Genomic DNA, 7,872 nt, shown 5'->3' on the forward strand with positions numbered 1-7,872 from the left:
GCGATGCGGGTGGTCCGAGCAGGAGTCCAAACTGCGTCTTTTCTTTTTCTTTCGGCTTCCGAAACGACTCCTTGGCGATCGATTCCGATCGCGCTCGTCGCTCCGCCTATTCCCTTTCCCTTTCTAGCCTTTTTCCTTTTCTGGAAAACCCAGCCGTGCGCCAATTCCCTTTTCCTTTTCCATCCCCTCCTCCTCCACTGCAGCTACCTTGCTGCTTCCCCTCCCCCTCCTCGGCGAGGTCAGCGCGGGTGCCACGCCCGCACGAGCGCCGCGAGGGAGGTGGCCAATACGGCGAGGCGCCGCGCCCGCACGAGCGCCGTGAGGTCAAAGTGCAGCAGCGGCCAATACGGCGAGCCGCAGCGACCGCACGGGCTCCGCGAGGTCCAGGGGCGGAAGCAGCCAATACGGCGAGGCGGTGCCTGTCCGGTGACCGTAGGGCCTCCGCGGCGTGCTCGACCTTGCTCCTACGCCTCCTACCCGGGCTGGACCTCCCCCCGTGCGTCGTCCCCACCCGCATCACCAAGCTTCCCAATGGCGTCCGCGACTCCGCGTCGCCTCCGAGGATGTCCGGGTACTACCTACCTCCCCCTACCCTCTTCCTTCCGATGAGTCCATGGCTGACAGCGGCCACCGTCTCCGAGCTCACGAACACCCAGATTTGACAGGGAGCAGCACAGGGATGGCGATTTTGGCAGCTCTGCTCTGATGATGCCGTCAAAGCACAGATTGCTCGTTTTCAGCATGAGGAAGAAGATGATTTAAAGGTTTTGGAAGGACTAATCCAGTGAGGATGGTGGACAAGAAAATAGAAGGAATGTGTATGTCAAAACTGAAGAAAAGCATACCACCTTGGTGGCTCTGTTCTCACAAAAGAAGATTGTTTACTGTTTCACACAAAATCAGATTTTTGCCAGCAACTCATCCACCTTGGTCTCATCTTTCGTTGACGGCCGAGCATCAAGTAGCAGTATCTCTGCGAAAATCCATAGAAGTATCGGAACCGGCTGTGGATATGGGAAAAAGAAAATGCTTAAATGCATCTCTGAAACAATGGCATTTTTTCAGTGAATGAACTGAGACTAGCAGTTCATTTTTATTCTGTTGGGGGAATCTATTTTGGACGAAATTCTGAACACTTTTCAAAGAGATGGCAGCTGCCACTGTTCAAGAATTTACTAATTCTCTGAAAATTGATTTGTTTTTCTGTAGCAAGTTGTCGTATGGGGACGCACGGCGGGAGGTCGACGGCGGCCATCGTCTCCGAGCTCATGAACACCCAGATTTGATAGGGAGCAGAACATGGATCTCGATTTTTGGCAGCTCTGTTCTGCTAGCATGGTTAGGTAGTTCCCGTCACGCACAGCTTTCTCGTTTTCAGCATGAGGAGGAGGAAGATTATTTAGTTTTTTTGTATGGACTAATCCAGTGAGGATGCTGGGCAAGAAAATAGAAGGAATGTGGATCTCAGGACTGAAGAAAAGCAGGCCTCCTTGGTGGCTCTGTGCTCAGAAAAGCAGATTCGCAAAACTCTGATTTTTCGACAGAAACTCATCCGCCTCAGTCTCGTCTTTCGTTGACGGCAGAGCACCACGTAGCAGTGTTCGGGAGCGCATCTTTGCAAAAATCTATACAAGTATCAGAACCGGTTGTGGAGATGGGAAAAAGGAAATCCCTAATTGCATATCTGAAACCATGACATTTTTCGTGGAAGGGCTGGGCGTTTCGGCACCAAGGGGATCACCATAACTTTTGTTTCGCCAGCCTCGGACTCAGATGTCCTTAACCAAGCAGGTCTATCTGTCTGTCTGACTCTGTTTTTTGGTATACCTGATTTTGATCAAGTGGAGTAACAAGAAGATTGTTGTATGAATGAAGGTGCAAGAACGGTTTGAGGTGGACATCAAGGAGCTGCATGAGCAGATTGACACTTCAACATACAGTAAGTGCCGCATACAGAGCTGGTGGGTTGTTTGAAATGTAATATGTCTCTGATTTGTTTTTTGTCCATGACATGATATTACAGTGGCTTCATAGACGACGACCCGGACATTGCAAGGACGACAGAAGGAGAAGATGGAAGATGGGATCCTTGAAAGTTTGCTTCAAGTGATGTTGTTTTTTGCCTGCCTGCCTGCCTACTCTGCTGCCAGCAGCGCCGGTCCTGGAGTTTTGGTGGCCCCGGGGCGAACTCAAATGAATGGGCCCAGTGACAGCATTGGAGGAAAAAATTGATTCCATACATTGATTAAAAAAAATTGCAAAGCTATAATAAACAACAGTAATTTTCCTTGGTAAATAACACTCCAAGTCATAAATAATAATTTCATACTTTAGGTGTAAATCAAACATCATAGAAGTCACAGAGCATAACAAAAAAAGAAATGACACACTAGCGAACCTCCAAGCCTTCAGTAATCATGAGAAACGGCTCCGTGCATTTTTTGATGCAAAATCATTAAATGAAAACGTCAAGATAAATGTAGTCCGTTTCAAACAAAAGATGTTGTTCCCTTGTAGGCCTTTTTCAATCAGAATATCTCTTGATTTATTGTCAAGAGCGTCCCAGTTTATAGGGTCATAGATATCAAAAGGAGAAGATCCTTGTTCATCTACACTTTGCAGGATTCTCACGGCCACTCAAATATTTAGGAGTCTCATATGGGCATTGTGTTCCTCAATTGTGGTCTCATTCTCAGCAGGTTGTTGTTTTTCAGCACCATTGACATCTAATTCCTCAAAATTGTCAGTAGTGTCATTCCTCACAACAATTTATGCATAGCTCCCTTCTGATTTCCAATAAACTTATCTGTTCTTTTCCTCTTTCTTCTTTTCTTGGAACCAGATACATGTTTTTTAGGCAGCATGTTTGGAAGAAAAAAGGAGTGAAGGTACCTGAAGGCCGCTGTAAATCAGTGACAATCTGTATTCTTCAGGCTGCAGCTATCCAAAATCAATCAAGGAATCAAGAAGTCCAGGACCAAGCCGGCAACAACATACGATCCAACCCTACTCCAAGGCCACTACTGTTGTAAAAACAAGAATATAAATTAATAAGTGGATTAAGATTGAGGGCTCAGATAAATGCATCAGATTTACCTTTGTCTCCTGCTGTTCCTCGTGAACGTGCCCTATGCGGCAGCCGGTGTCGCAGATCTCTGGGAGACGAACATGCGAGAAAAACGAACCGGCGTTGTAGACTGAGGAGGAACAGAGTCGCTGGCCTTGTGCCCCTTTTTTCTTGAGCAACTTTTTTTTTTGAGACAACCTCGCGAAGCTTTTATTAAGACGTCACAATGTTTATAGGGACGAACGAAAGTTCTGCGGGTTGCCCTAACCAAACATGGCGGCCAACCCCGAGAGATAAAGCATGCTTCCCTAAGTTGTGAGCTTCGAAATTCGAGCTCCTAAACTCATGACTAAATTTACATATCTCAAAATCATTCGATCGGCGGACTATCTCATGTATAATGGCACCATAACCCGATGAATTTTCCTTCTTCAGATCGTCGACCACCACCTTGCAGTCAGATGCAACATGTATTCTCCTTTGATATAAATCCTCTGACAAAGCTTTTTTTTAGGCTAAAACACACGCTTTATTACTCAAGAATGTTCTGAGGAATACATCTCAAGTTTGGAGGTTGAAGCAGCCAAACATGGCGACCAATAGACAGACTAAGCGTGTATTTAGCGAGGCTATGTGCCTCAATATTTGTGATTCTACGTTCAAAAATAACAGAACAAGATTGAAATTCAGACTCCATTTGCTTGATCTCCCGGATAATATGTGCATGTGTTCCTCCATTGCCTTCAGAAATATTGGAGACCACTTCCTTGCAGTCCCATGCGACCACCACTTGTGTTTGCATTAGATCAGATGCTAAAGCCAAAGCCTCCCTGCAAACTAGGGCTTCAAGAGACGCCGGGTCAGAGACACCCGCAAAACATATAGCTGAAGCTCCCATGAACGAGCCATCAATGGCTCGACAGATGACACCGACTGATCCGCGTCTTGCTGATTTGGTTGTAGCCCCATCCACTTTGATCTTGCAGTGGCCCGATGGCGGAGGAAGCCAGCGTTGAAACAACGTTGGAGCTCGCACCTGGTTTTGTTGCGTAGGCCTCGATGCTGATATCTCTGAGATGAAGCGATCAACAAAGATGTGCGTACCCGCTGGACTTTGAAATATATTTTCATGGATTGCCTTCCGACGAGCATGCCAAATAGCCCATAGAGTGACTAGAGCTCTGATAAAATCTGACGATGATAATTTCTCCATTATAGTGAAGATCCATCTGCGTGCATCAGGTTCTGTTACCTCACTTAAAGCCGACAGCATATGCTCTTCCTCCAGCGCCCACACGCACCTCGACATGGTGCACTCCAACAACGAGTGACGCCACGAATCCTCATTGCCGCAAATTCTGCACCGGCTTGTCGTCGCCATTTTCCGATGGTGGAGCAAGTCTGCAGAAGGTATAGACTGTTGTGCTAATCTCCAAAGAAACACTCGGATTTTTGAAGGAACCTGGATCTTCCAGAGTTGGCACCACGACCGTTCCTCTGAATCCATATTCGACGTGTCGCTCCGTCCTTCCAGCCAAGCTTCCCTCCTGATTTTGGTTGCTACCAACATGCGGTAGGCTGATCTTACTGTAAATATACCCTTACGCTCATGGCTCCAAACCCAGAAGTCATCAACAGATCTTGTACACACCGGAATGGATAGGATAGCATCAGCGTCGAACTTGATAAAAACGCTTCGGACTAGTCCCCTGTTCCAGTCGCCCACATTATGCAAAATGAGCTCGTTCACCATCTGTGGAGGATTCTGTATCAAACTTGTGATTGGCCTCATGTTATGCTCCCGGGGTAGCCAATTATCCCGCCGTATGTTGGTAGTAACTCCATTACCAACTCTTCGGATTAGACCCTGAGATAAAACTCCCTTGCCTTCATATATCGCTCGCCACACTTGAGAGGGCGAACTCCCCAACTCAGCTTGTAAAAAATCTGTGTTCGGAAAATATTTTGCTTTCAAGATTCTTGCACTAAGGGAAGTGGGTTCCTGAAGAATACGCCAAGCCTGCCTCGCCAACAGAGCAAGGTTAAAAAGTTCTATATCACGGAAACCCAAACCTCCCATGTATTTTGGTCTTATCATGACTTCCCAAGACACCCAAGCAGCCTTTCTTTCCCCCTCCTTACTTCCCCACCAAAATTTCCTGATAAGAGAATTTATATGTTGGCAAAGGCCTCTAGGGAGTAAGAAGCAGGACATTGAGTAAACAGGAACAGCCTGAGCCACACTTCTAATGAGCACCTCCTTTCCACCAGCAGATAATAACTTTTCCATCCACCCTTTCACTTTGCTCCAGACTCTGTCCCTCAGATATTTGAAAGCCCCATTTTTTGAGCTTCCCACATCACTAGGCATACCCAAATACTTCTCAGAAAGTGTTTCATTTGGGACTTCCAGCACATCTTTAATCTCATTCCTTAGAGTAGTAGGGCACCCCTTGCTGAAAAAGATAGATGATTTTGACCGATTTATTTTCTGCCCCGACGCTTTACAATATTTGTCCAAAACTGAGGATAACTCTCTAGCTCCATCACCATGTGCCTTGAAGAACAGCAGGCTGTCATCTGCAAAGAGTAAGTGGCTTACCGGCGGAGCCGTTTGGGCCACTTCAATACCACTGAGGTGCGATGACTCATTATTTTTTAGGAGGCACGAAAGGCCCTCCGCTGCCAGCAAGAACAGGTAAGGAGATATCGGGTCCCCCTGCCGGATACCTCGGGTAGGTTTAAAATTCTCAAGCTTATTACCATTCATCAACACTGAGAAATTAACTGAGCTTACCATACCCATGATCAAAGATACCCAAGATGGTGCAAAACCCAGCTTGGTCATTATGGCTTGCAAATAGCTCCATTCAACTCTATCGTAAGCCTTCATCATGTCTAATTTTAGTGCAGCAAATCTGTTTTTCTTTGCCTTGTTGCGCTTCATAAAATGTAAGCACTCATAAGCCGAGATTATATTGTCTGTAATAAGACGTCCGGGAACAAAAGCAGATTACTCTTCTGATATAATGTCAGGTAAGATTAGCTTTAACCGATTTGAGACAACCTTGGAGGCTATCTTGTAGAGGACGTTGCACAGACTTATAGGACGAAATTGAGACAGTGAGTTTGGATTGGCTACCTTTGGGATCAGCACTAGGACAGTCTCATTGAGCACTTCCACGCTTTCCTCCCCTCGAAGGATTCTTAACACAATATTTGTCACCTCGTTTCCAACAAGGTCCCAATGCCTCTGGAAAAAATGTGCAGGATATCCATCCGGCCCCGACGCTTTGGTTGGAAACATTTGAAAAAGTGCCTTTTTAACCTCTTCAGGTGAATAGGGAGCAAGGAGTTGCTGGTTCATACCTGGTGTTACTTTGACTGGAACTGTATTAAGCACCTCATCCATTCCAGACGTGCCCTCTGCCGTGAATAAATCCTTGTAGAAGGAAGTCGCCAATTGCTCCATCTCGGCTGGATCATCTGTTACAGTACCATCGGCACGCATTAGTTCCTTTATTTTATTTTTTCGCCGTCGCATGCTAGCACGCTGTTGAAAGAACTTGGTGTTCCGATCTCCCTCCGAAAGCCAATCAATACGTGATCTCTGCCGCTGCATGATCTCTTCCATGTGGTATAACTCAATGAGTTTATCACGTATTTTAGTCTCTGCATGTGATGGCATAGTTCTGGAGGGTGAATTCTGTAAAACGTCCAACTCCTTTTTAAGCTTCTTTATTTCTCGCCGGACATTGCCGATGTGACTGGCTGACCAGGAGACCAGTGCGCCGGATAAATTACTCAGCTTTGTCGCTAGCCCGGTCGCTGACATCGCTACAGGTTCCGCGTCCCATCTCGATCCTAGAGAGTCTCTGAATTGCTCGTGTCTCTCCCAGAATATTTCATACCTGAACTGTCTCCTTCCCCTCTTCCCCCGGGATTCCGGAGTAAATTCCAGACAGATCGGAGCATGATCCGAAGAAGCTGCAGTTAGATGTTGCAGATTTGCATTAGGAAACAGGTTCGTCTAGTCAGCATTTGCTAGAGCCCGATCAAGTCTCACTCTGCAATAGGCACCGCCCGATATTTTCTTTTCAAAAGTCCAACTCCTGCCTGTGTACCCCAGGTCAGCCAGCCCACAAACATCAACTGTGTCCCGAAACCCTGCTATCTGCGCTGGACGACTGACAAAGCTAAAGCCTCCCTGATGGCCAGGGCCTCGAGTGTCTGGGGATGGGCCTCCCTGCCTTCAGGCCTCTTGGCAGTTGGGCTTCTGCTAGAGATGGGCCTCCCTGCCTACAGAATCTTTCGTTTTTATTTAGCATTTCATCAAGGCCCATATCTATATATACACTGCAGCACACTAGGTCGGGGCCCCTAATTTGGCTGGGCCCCGGGCCGTCGCCCCTGCTGCCCTGGCCCAGGGCCGGCCCTGGGAAAACAATCTCAAAGAAGAAGCGCCGCCATTTTCTCGGGCGCCGCACATGCAAGGACTAAAAAACCCTAACTGGAGCGGAGGCACCGGGTTTCCCCTCCTCGCTGCTGGAGCGACATGCAAAGGGGAGGCGAATCCACGGGCTTGGTGGTGAAATTTGGAGGCATGACTAGTTTTTTAATGCCGCATACATTTTTTAAATGGTACGGAACATTTTTTTGAATCTTGTGATTTTTTTACATTGTATAAACATTTTTCTGAATGTTATCAACATTTTCTAAAAGTTGCATGAATATTTTTTAACACCGCATTAACATTTTTTATCGTGCTATTTTGACTTTTGAAAATTCAGTAAGTAAATTTGGAA

At 46.7% G+C, this 7,872-nt stretch overlaps 1 long non-coding RNA gene across 4 annotated transcripts; it reads left to right on the plus strand.

Moving 5' to 3' along the window:
* Positions 1-55: 55 nt before the first annotated feature.
* Positions 56-3,089, plus strand: LOC109784805 (uncharacterized). Of its 4 annotated transcripts, XR_005772234.3 has the most exons (5): positions 60-571; positions 666-1,343; positions 1,427-1,791; positions 1,876-1,939; positions 2,024-3,089. It is a non-coding gene; the product is annotated as an uncharacterized lncRNA (long non-coding RNA). The 4 variants fall into 4 exon arrangements; XR_005772235.3 differs by having other exon boundaries at positions 56-571; positions 657-1,791; XR_012204440.1 differs by having other exon boundaries at positions 58-571; positions 666-1,791.
* The last annotated feature ends 4,783 nt before the right edge of the window (positions 3,090-7,872 follow it).

This window comes from Aegilops tauschii, chromosome 3, assembly GCF_002575655.3.
Source record: "Aegilops tauschii subsp. strangulata cultivar AL8/78 chromosome 3, Aet v6.0, whole genome shotgun sequence".
In the NCBI taxonomy this organism is placed as follows: domain Eukaryota; kingdom Viridiplantae; phylum Streptophyta; class Magnoliopsida; order Poales; family Poaceae; genus Aegilops; species Aegilops tauschii.